The sequence below is a fragment of the Dermacentor andersoni genome, chromosome 2, assembly GCF_023375885.2.
Source record: "Dermacentor andersoni chromosome 2, qqDerAnde1_hic_scaffold, whole genome shotgun sequence".
Lineage (NCBI taxonomy): Eukaryota > Metazoa > Arthropoda > Arachnida > Ixodida > Ixodidae > Dermacentor > Dermacentor andersoni.
This window is the reverse complement of record NC_092815.1, coordinates 218,289,875-218,297,908: the sequence shown is the minus strand read 5'-3', so window position 1 is coordinate 218,297,908 and position 8,034 is coordinate 218,289,875.

Here is an 8,034-nt window from a genome sequence, read left to right as displayed (position 1 = left end):
CGGTAAAGAAGCGCGCGAGAGTGCCCTCAGTAGAAGTCAGGCGCGCGCGGCCGAACGGGAGCAACACGCTCGACCGGTTGCCCTGGCAACCGAAACGGCGGTAATTTCTTCCCATGCCGCTAGGTGCCGCCAGCATGAAAATATATCCGCGGGCTTGTGACCTTTTCTGGTCGCCGCAAACAGCGGAGTTTCCACTCCTAAATATTTCTTGCTCCGTGGAGGGGGTCCAACGTGGTTCTAGTGTGGGAAAGGATTTGAAGGAGACGGAAAGAAAAATGTGGGAAGAAAGAATGCTCGGAAAGCCAGCGCTATCAATGTATAGGTCACAAAAACAGGAGATTAAGAGAGAGCTGTTATTTGATAACTCGCGGGGCAGCTCACTATTATTCGAAGCTAGGACGGGGGTTTTGAGAACGAAAACATACAGGGCTAAATTTGAATACGTGGACCTTCGGTGCACAGCTTGCGGAGCCGAAATGGAGACCACTGAGCATATAGTGCTGATATGCACAGACCTTCGCCCGACCCTGGCAGAGGGACCAGTGGCAGATATGGAAGGGGCATTCGGTTTTCCCGGGAAACGAGGGCAAATAGACGAGAAAAGAGTGGTAGTAACGAAGGGGAGGCTAGAGGATTGGTGGAGGAAGGCAAGGGATAGATAATACCATAAATCGGGGAGATAATGTTTCCTCTACTGTTTTAGATAGCTATTTTGGGGGGAGGAGGAAAGTGAAAACTAGGTTAAGGAAAAGAGGATATAAAGAAAGGAAAAAAAAAGAATAATAAAATAGGAGGGGGAGCAAAAGACTAGGTGGCGCCAGCCGCCGCCCGTTACAAAGGGTATAGCCGCCATCCATCCATCCATCCATCCATCCATCAGGGGCGCTATTCTGGACACGCATGGCGGCTGCACGGCCGCCATTATCCGCCATGTTTACTCTCTGATTGGCTGTCGAGAGGTCACGTGTTTTGAAATTTGTGCCGGGAAGCGGAAGTATTGCAAAATGCAATTTTGCGTTTTCATCAAGATGACGAAACGTGACGTGGAGCTGCAAATTTTATGGACTAATACATTTTTTTGGTCCTTGGCAGCTATATTGCGATGTTAGCGCTTCAAAAAGAATGTGAGCGGTGGCGTGCAGAAGCCAGTGCAATGAATCTGCAATTGCGCGAATATGTGGTGGCGATCCAAGATATGCGCCATGCCAGTTTGCGGATTGGCTGAAGGAATATCTCGTGAGGAGCGTCACAGGAAGGGCTGTTTCGTAAACGTCATTTTGACGATGCCTGACGTTGCGCTGGGCCGCCATTGCTGAGATTTTCCGCCATAATTTTTGCTGCGACGAGCCGCGCGAATTATGCTAATGAGCAGCCATATGCAATGGCAGCCGAGAGGAATGCGTATCGCCACATTTTCCCCGTCGTTTGGCACCACGAAAATCTTTTGTTCATAACGCGTGCTCATAGTATTTGCATCGCTCTCGGGTGGTGTTGGCATTTGTGTTTGGGGCCATCATTTTTTAAAAGAACGCGTTTATACGAAATAATATTGGTTGAACATAGCAAACTTTCGGCAATGTTGTCCACTTTTCACTGCTGCATTTGTATTGTAATCAAGATTAATGCCTTTTCGCACAATCAAAAGTTATGACAACGGCCTCTTTCTAATTTATAAAAAGAAATGTACGCAAGGCGGCGACTTGAAGTTTCCTCCCTCGGTGCGAGTAACCAGCGAAATGAACAAGAGATGGCAGCGCCGGCGCTTGCGTCGCTCTAGTGGATATCTCTGGCGCGCGCAACGCTATCGGTGATATCGGCCGTTTCTCAGCCAGCCGAGTCGGGCTGAGTCACTTGCGTTTCACGAGATAGCGATAACGTGGCCTAGAACGTGCGCGCATCACCACTGGTAGGTCGCGTATGTTGTCTCAAGCAAGAAAACAAGCGCGTTGGCGCCAACATGCGATGACTCATTCCATTTTTCGGGGACACGCATCCTAGCTATTCAAGCAGACGATGGCTTGTACGCAGCAGACGACGAAAGCGAGAAGCGTTTTCGACGGAATAATCATAAGCTTTGAGATAGCTGCTTTATTTTTACTGCGGAGGAAAACTGTTTTGCTTCACCGATAACGCTACATTCAGTGCCTTCATTTCAGTTTCTTAGGCGAAACGTCACGTTACGTAAGCAAAACTGGGCCACCAGCGCCATTTTGTTTGCGTCGCGCCTACGTCACGCACCGAAGAAAATGGCGGAATGTCCAGAATAGCGCCCCAGAACTCTGCTTCTAGCGCTGCACCAACGCCTCCTATAATATACTATAGGAGGCGTTGGCTGCACTGGCACGACACTTTTCTGAACTAGTGCGAAAGGTGCAGCCAAATCGAGGAGACCTTGTAGCACTGGCTGATCGGTGCGGCAGTCCGTGGGATGCGTCACAAGGAAAATAAGCTGGTGAGGAACCTGGAAATGAAGTATCAGGCAGCCGAAAGCGTAGGTTTGCATAGTAGAAGCACATCGAATGGAAAAAGGAAGTACTTTCAATAGCTTACGATAGCACAAACCCCACGATCCCACAAACAAACGATCCACATCTTTGTGCAGTTGTCTGAGCGTAGCTCCATGTAGCTCCTCTTTGTACCTCTTTGAGCTTGCCATTCTGCCGCCAAAACCAAAGGATGTGACATCACGGACGCAAAAAACAAAGAATGAATGCGACATCCCGGACGTGACGTTAGGGTGAACCTATCGCCTGCGTTCCGTCGACCGGGTGAACGCAGACACTTTCGTATGTTACACTGTAACGATGCCAATCCGAAGTCACAACATACCGGCATTCCCATGCCAATGCCTCCTTTACTAGATGCCAGCCGCGTTGCTTGCTTTTCCATTGCGGCGGCGGTTCCGTTAGTTGAAGTTAGTTCAGCACAAATTCCGTGAGGCGGCGCTCGTTGCCTTTTCAACTTCCGGCGGAAGTGGCAGCGGCGGCTGAATACGCCGCCGGCGTGCGTCTATTTGTCGTACAAAAATCCCTCACGTGACCTGATCCTAGGTGCCTAGGGACAGCATCGTTTAGGGATTTTTGAGAAGGCGCGATGCTGGCGCCGAACGACGCCGTGGCGTGTTCGTCCTCGGCGTGATGGTTCTCTGGACCGCGCGTTGTTCAACATTGTATATGTGATTGTACGTGCGTTGCTTGTGTGTTGGTTGTAGGTTCTGTGTTACTTGGCGGAAAGCCGTGAGTAGTGGCGGTGCGGCAGTGCGGCTTTGGCCTCGGTGAGCTCTGGTAGTACAGAATCTGCGTTGTGTGACCCGTGCTTTCTTGAGAACCGGCGGTGGTGACGAATGAAATATCGAAGTGGCCTAGCGTCTCGGCAGCGAAGTTCTGCGAACCGCGATGTGGCGTCGCCGTGTCCGACTTTGCTTAACGGACATCGAGGCATGTGCTGCTCGCTGCAAGTCATGTAAATGCAACTGCGTCGACCGCCCACTGTTCAGCGCTGAATGTGTGTTTGGTGTGCTGTGCTTGAAACGATTGATGCAGCCGTGCAGAGGGGGTGGCGAAGGAGCAGAGTGGCTTAGGGGCTCCGTTTGCGCATTCACAGACATGTGCTCCCGTCTTGGTCTCATTAGCGGCTGTCGCGGGACTGTGGTGTGCTAGCTCCTTGCCTAGTATGAAGTGATATGAAAGCACAATTTTTATTAAGGGGACAAGATGTTGCCGAGATGGTTGCAGCACAGCTTTTTTTTTCTTTCTTCCAGGCACCTTTTCTACTTGAAGCTTCCATTGCAGTGTTTCGAGCCTCTTTGAACCAGCACGTAGTATATATAAAAATTGGACACTGATTGGGAACATCACCTAAGTTCATGCCTATCTATAGTAAAAAGTTGTAGCACGACCAGACAAAATAAAAGAAGGGGGTGGGCTGCAGCAATACTAAGTGTTAAATGGTGCTTTATCCTTTCCCTGAATTTTCTGTTTTTGTGCTTTTTATGGATCCTCCGCAGTAACCACGCGAGTGCCGAACTTGAGCTTATTGGTTTCAAGTCTCATGGTTGTTACTAACAGAACAGTGTGATAAACAAACAAGGGCTTCGAGGCATCCGTTCACCTTGCTTGCCTCATGGTGCTGCTTCATAAGCACCGTGAGCATCCAGGCCAACTAGGAAGGGAGGTTTGTTGCAATTGCTTCTGAACTGTATTGCCACCAAACCAACAGTGCTCTCAATGACAGCTTTTGGACAGTAGAATGCTTGCACCCAGCAAAATCGTAAGAAGGAAGCATTCAGGATGTGCAAAGTGGGCTTTTGAAGCTGGCAGCATTACTGAAGGGGCTTTGCCCATGTGCCATCTTTATGGATACACAAAGATGATTTCCTCTTTGAGAGGGATTGTTTCAGAGGTCATTACATGGCAACAGTGCTGGGTGTTTAGTAGCAGAGAAGCTTGTCTTTGCCTACTGTCAATAATCTATTCCTTCTCCAGTGCCCCTGTGAAGTGCATACATTTTGGACGCAATGTGTCCTCCATGCATGCATGCATTTTTAGCTTGTAAGGAAGTCTATTACCCCTAGCCTCAAGCTGGTCCTTGCTGATGTCACCCAAGAAGCCATTGGGGAGTATGGCGATGCACACTTACAAAACACTGTTGATACCAGTGAAACAAAATTAATGGAACTGCTGTTTTTTTTTTGTCCACTCCATCCTCATTAGTTACAATGAGCAGTTCTTTGTCCGAACAGAAGGCATATGTAGTTGGTCATGCATAGCCTGCGCACTAAGACTTGTTGGTGTGTTATGACCTTAGCACAGTGTTTATATGCAAAAACCTGATGTGTTGATGAGTTCCTTCTCTTTATCATACTTTGCCTGATGAAGTCAGCAAGTGGGTCAACCAGATGTTTAACAGGCTTCCCACTAGTTTTCCCAGAGTCTCCTTTACCAGGGTGCTGCTCATAGATATCTGTTTTCTTGACCTTGCACCGCACTTCAACCATGGCCACACGTGCTAAACATATGGCATGCGATCAAAAAAGTGCTATAAATCATGTTCCTCCAAACTTGTGACATGTGCTACAAGGCCTTAAGGAACACCCTCATTTATTTACGCCCTCATCATACTGTACGAAGCTTCGCATGATAAGTGCGACAATTAACATCTGCTGGTTTTTCAGTGTTATTCCTGTCCAGCTTGGTGAAAGCTATCCTGAGTGTTTCAAAAGCAAACGACCGCTGCTGGACAAGAAGTGCTTAAAACAAGGGTCGCTATAACCACATATGTCACACGAAATGAAGAAGGCCACTGAGTATATAGGTGGTTTACTTCATATCCAACAAGCTTGGTTTTACCTTTGCTAGTGAGTAAACTCAACTTGCCCCGAATACATGGCCTGTGACAAACTATGTGCCAGATGCTGTGTCCCCTGCAAAGCTGAAGATGTGTATGAGATCCTGACACCCTGCAGCGGCTTCTACACTGGGCAACCAGGCTACTATAAAAACGACTGCCTTTACTAATATGCTAATAACATGAAAACGGGCAGAAATTTGGCTATTAATTGGACCCAACTGCAGGTGCAAGCCACTCTTCCACCAGATGTGTGTTGTTCATAGAAACTGGAGCTATATAAATGCAGATGAAAACAATGATGTTTGAAAGTAGCAGAGTTGAACTATATTCTGCACAAACAGTGCTACCTGCAGTGCTGGTACCTTATAGCCACAATTCATGGCTGCATCACCATGCAAAGGCACTATTCTTGAATTATTAACTTCTATTATATTTATGGTGGCCATATATAGCAATTACATATCATCCACATTGTGTGCAATATGGTTAAATGTCAATTATGATAGCCATTCCTAATCTGAAATGCAACAAAAGAGCAAATATAGGCAACAAATTGCAATTCGAAGAGAGAACCAGTGCACAGGATAAGTGACACACTTCCTTTTATGGCAATTTTCTCATTGACACTTTTAATCTAACAACAATATTTGAGAAGCTGATTAATTAATTAGGACTAATGTATTTAGGTAGAACGAAAAAGAAGTAATGTGAGTATCTCCAAGTGTCGGCAAACAATATTACCTTGGTTCTGTCCAGCTGTGTGGAATTCGCATATATTTAAACTCTGTCCAAAGTTAGCTGGGACACCCTATATATCAGTGAAGGGTTCAATCACAGGATTCAGCAGTGAATTGCAATTACAATAATGGGAGAGTTGGAATTGCCCCACGCAAGGCAATACTGATATAATAAATTCGGCAGGGACACTTATGACTGACTGCTTATGTGTGGGAATGCGAAAGCATTAGTCCTTTTGCTGAAATGCTTTTTTTTTTGTCCACATTCCTTGTCTGTGCAAGCTCTCGGCCGCTTTTCTGTGCCTCGGTGAGACCAAATGAAAATGTGCCAAGCATCTTAGTGTCCTCATATGCCCACAAGGAGTTCATAATTCAATAGACCACTCAGCGACATTTAATTGGACATTAATGCTTTTTATTATATGCACTCACTTTATACGCTCATGACGTGGCGTCACCTCCTACCCATTGGCTGCACTGCCACGTGCACAACGACGCACGCACTAGCGCTGCGACGCGACGTGCACAAGGATGCACACACTGGGCGCTCATTTAGCCCATCAGAACCGTGGAGCAACCGTGGCATTGGGGAAGTGTGCTTGTCTCGCACTCCGGAGGCCCGGGTATGATTCCCACCCACACCAAAATTTACCTAATATTCTTTTCAAGAAATGTCACATGTGTCATGCCACCAGCAGTGGGTAGCAATCTTTCAAGCTTGGGTGACAGAGGCAAAACTTAGCAAAATGCTACAATCACGCTGTAAAACGGCCTTGGACACAACAAAAAACGACATCATATTGTACAGAATGAAAGGGCAAGACTCCATCTAAGAAATGTCTATGGCACCACATACTTGACATGTGTAAAAAATGTTGACATGCCCTACCCATAAAGAAAAAGCAACAAACACAGAAAACATGCAATGTGCAGAGTCTGAAACCAAGAATAAACAACCTGAAAAAGGCTTCGTTAAGGCTTTCAGCGATTAAAATTGTCAAACTGTCTCATCACTTCTTAATGAATCTGCACAGGTGAAAATGAAGGAAGGAAAGCCCAATAGCAGGGCTGCAGAAAATGTCACCGAATAAATATACTTTGCTTACCAACGATGCCTGTGGTTTAGTTGTGGTCTGTGTATAAACTAATTGTTTATAAACTTTTCTTGTTTAGAATGGTTTGGCAGATAGGGAAAAAATGACCATAAGATCACCAGGTGTATGCATAGTCTACGCACGAAAAGCCACTGCTTTCTTACTCTTATTTTTTTTCTCTCTACTACTATGCATGAGTATTTAAGTGCCTTAATAGCACTGCTAACATCCTACTGCAAAACACAAGATTGGGCATGTTGTGGCATAAAGAAAATTGCAGTTTCACTCATAATGTGAAACAATGATGCAGTAGCTGGTGAAATATGCGCAGGAAGCTTACTTCATGCAGCATTTGTTACACTTGCCAATGCAAGTCGGTAATCTTAAAAGTAAAATAAGTAAGAGTCGTATTTATTTGTGGGAGTTGTGCCTCAGTGTTGAAGTGGAAATACTCGGCTTTTCTTCCTCCTCTTTCATATCCAGACTTGGCCACTGCTCTACACCGAAACAACGCTTTAGCTTCTTACTGCTGAATTCGTTTTGGTGTTCTCAAATCTATATTTGGGCTACCCATTGCTAGGTCTCGCGCTTAATCAAAGAATGAATCAATGAAATGAATCATTTCTCAAAGAGCATGTGCAGTCCAGCCAAAAGCAGGGGCAAGAATCCACATTGTGCTCCTGCATTGAAGGTGAATAACACATACCATAATGGCGAATGTGCTTTAGTAAGCTTCCCTGCAATATTAATTTGTAATGTACAAAGAATTGTCAATGAAGCTTACCACGAGCACAGATGCACTTGCAAATTATGTCACAATTGAAAATAATAAGCACAGCGTAAACCTATGTGCC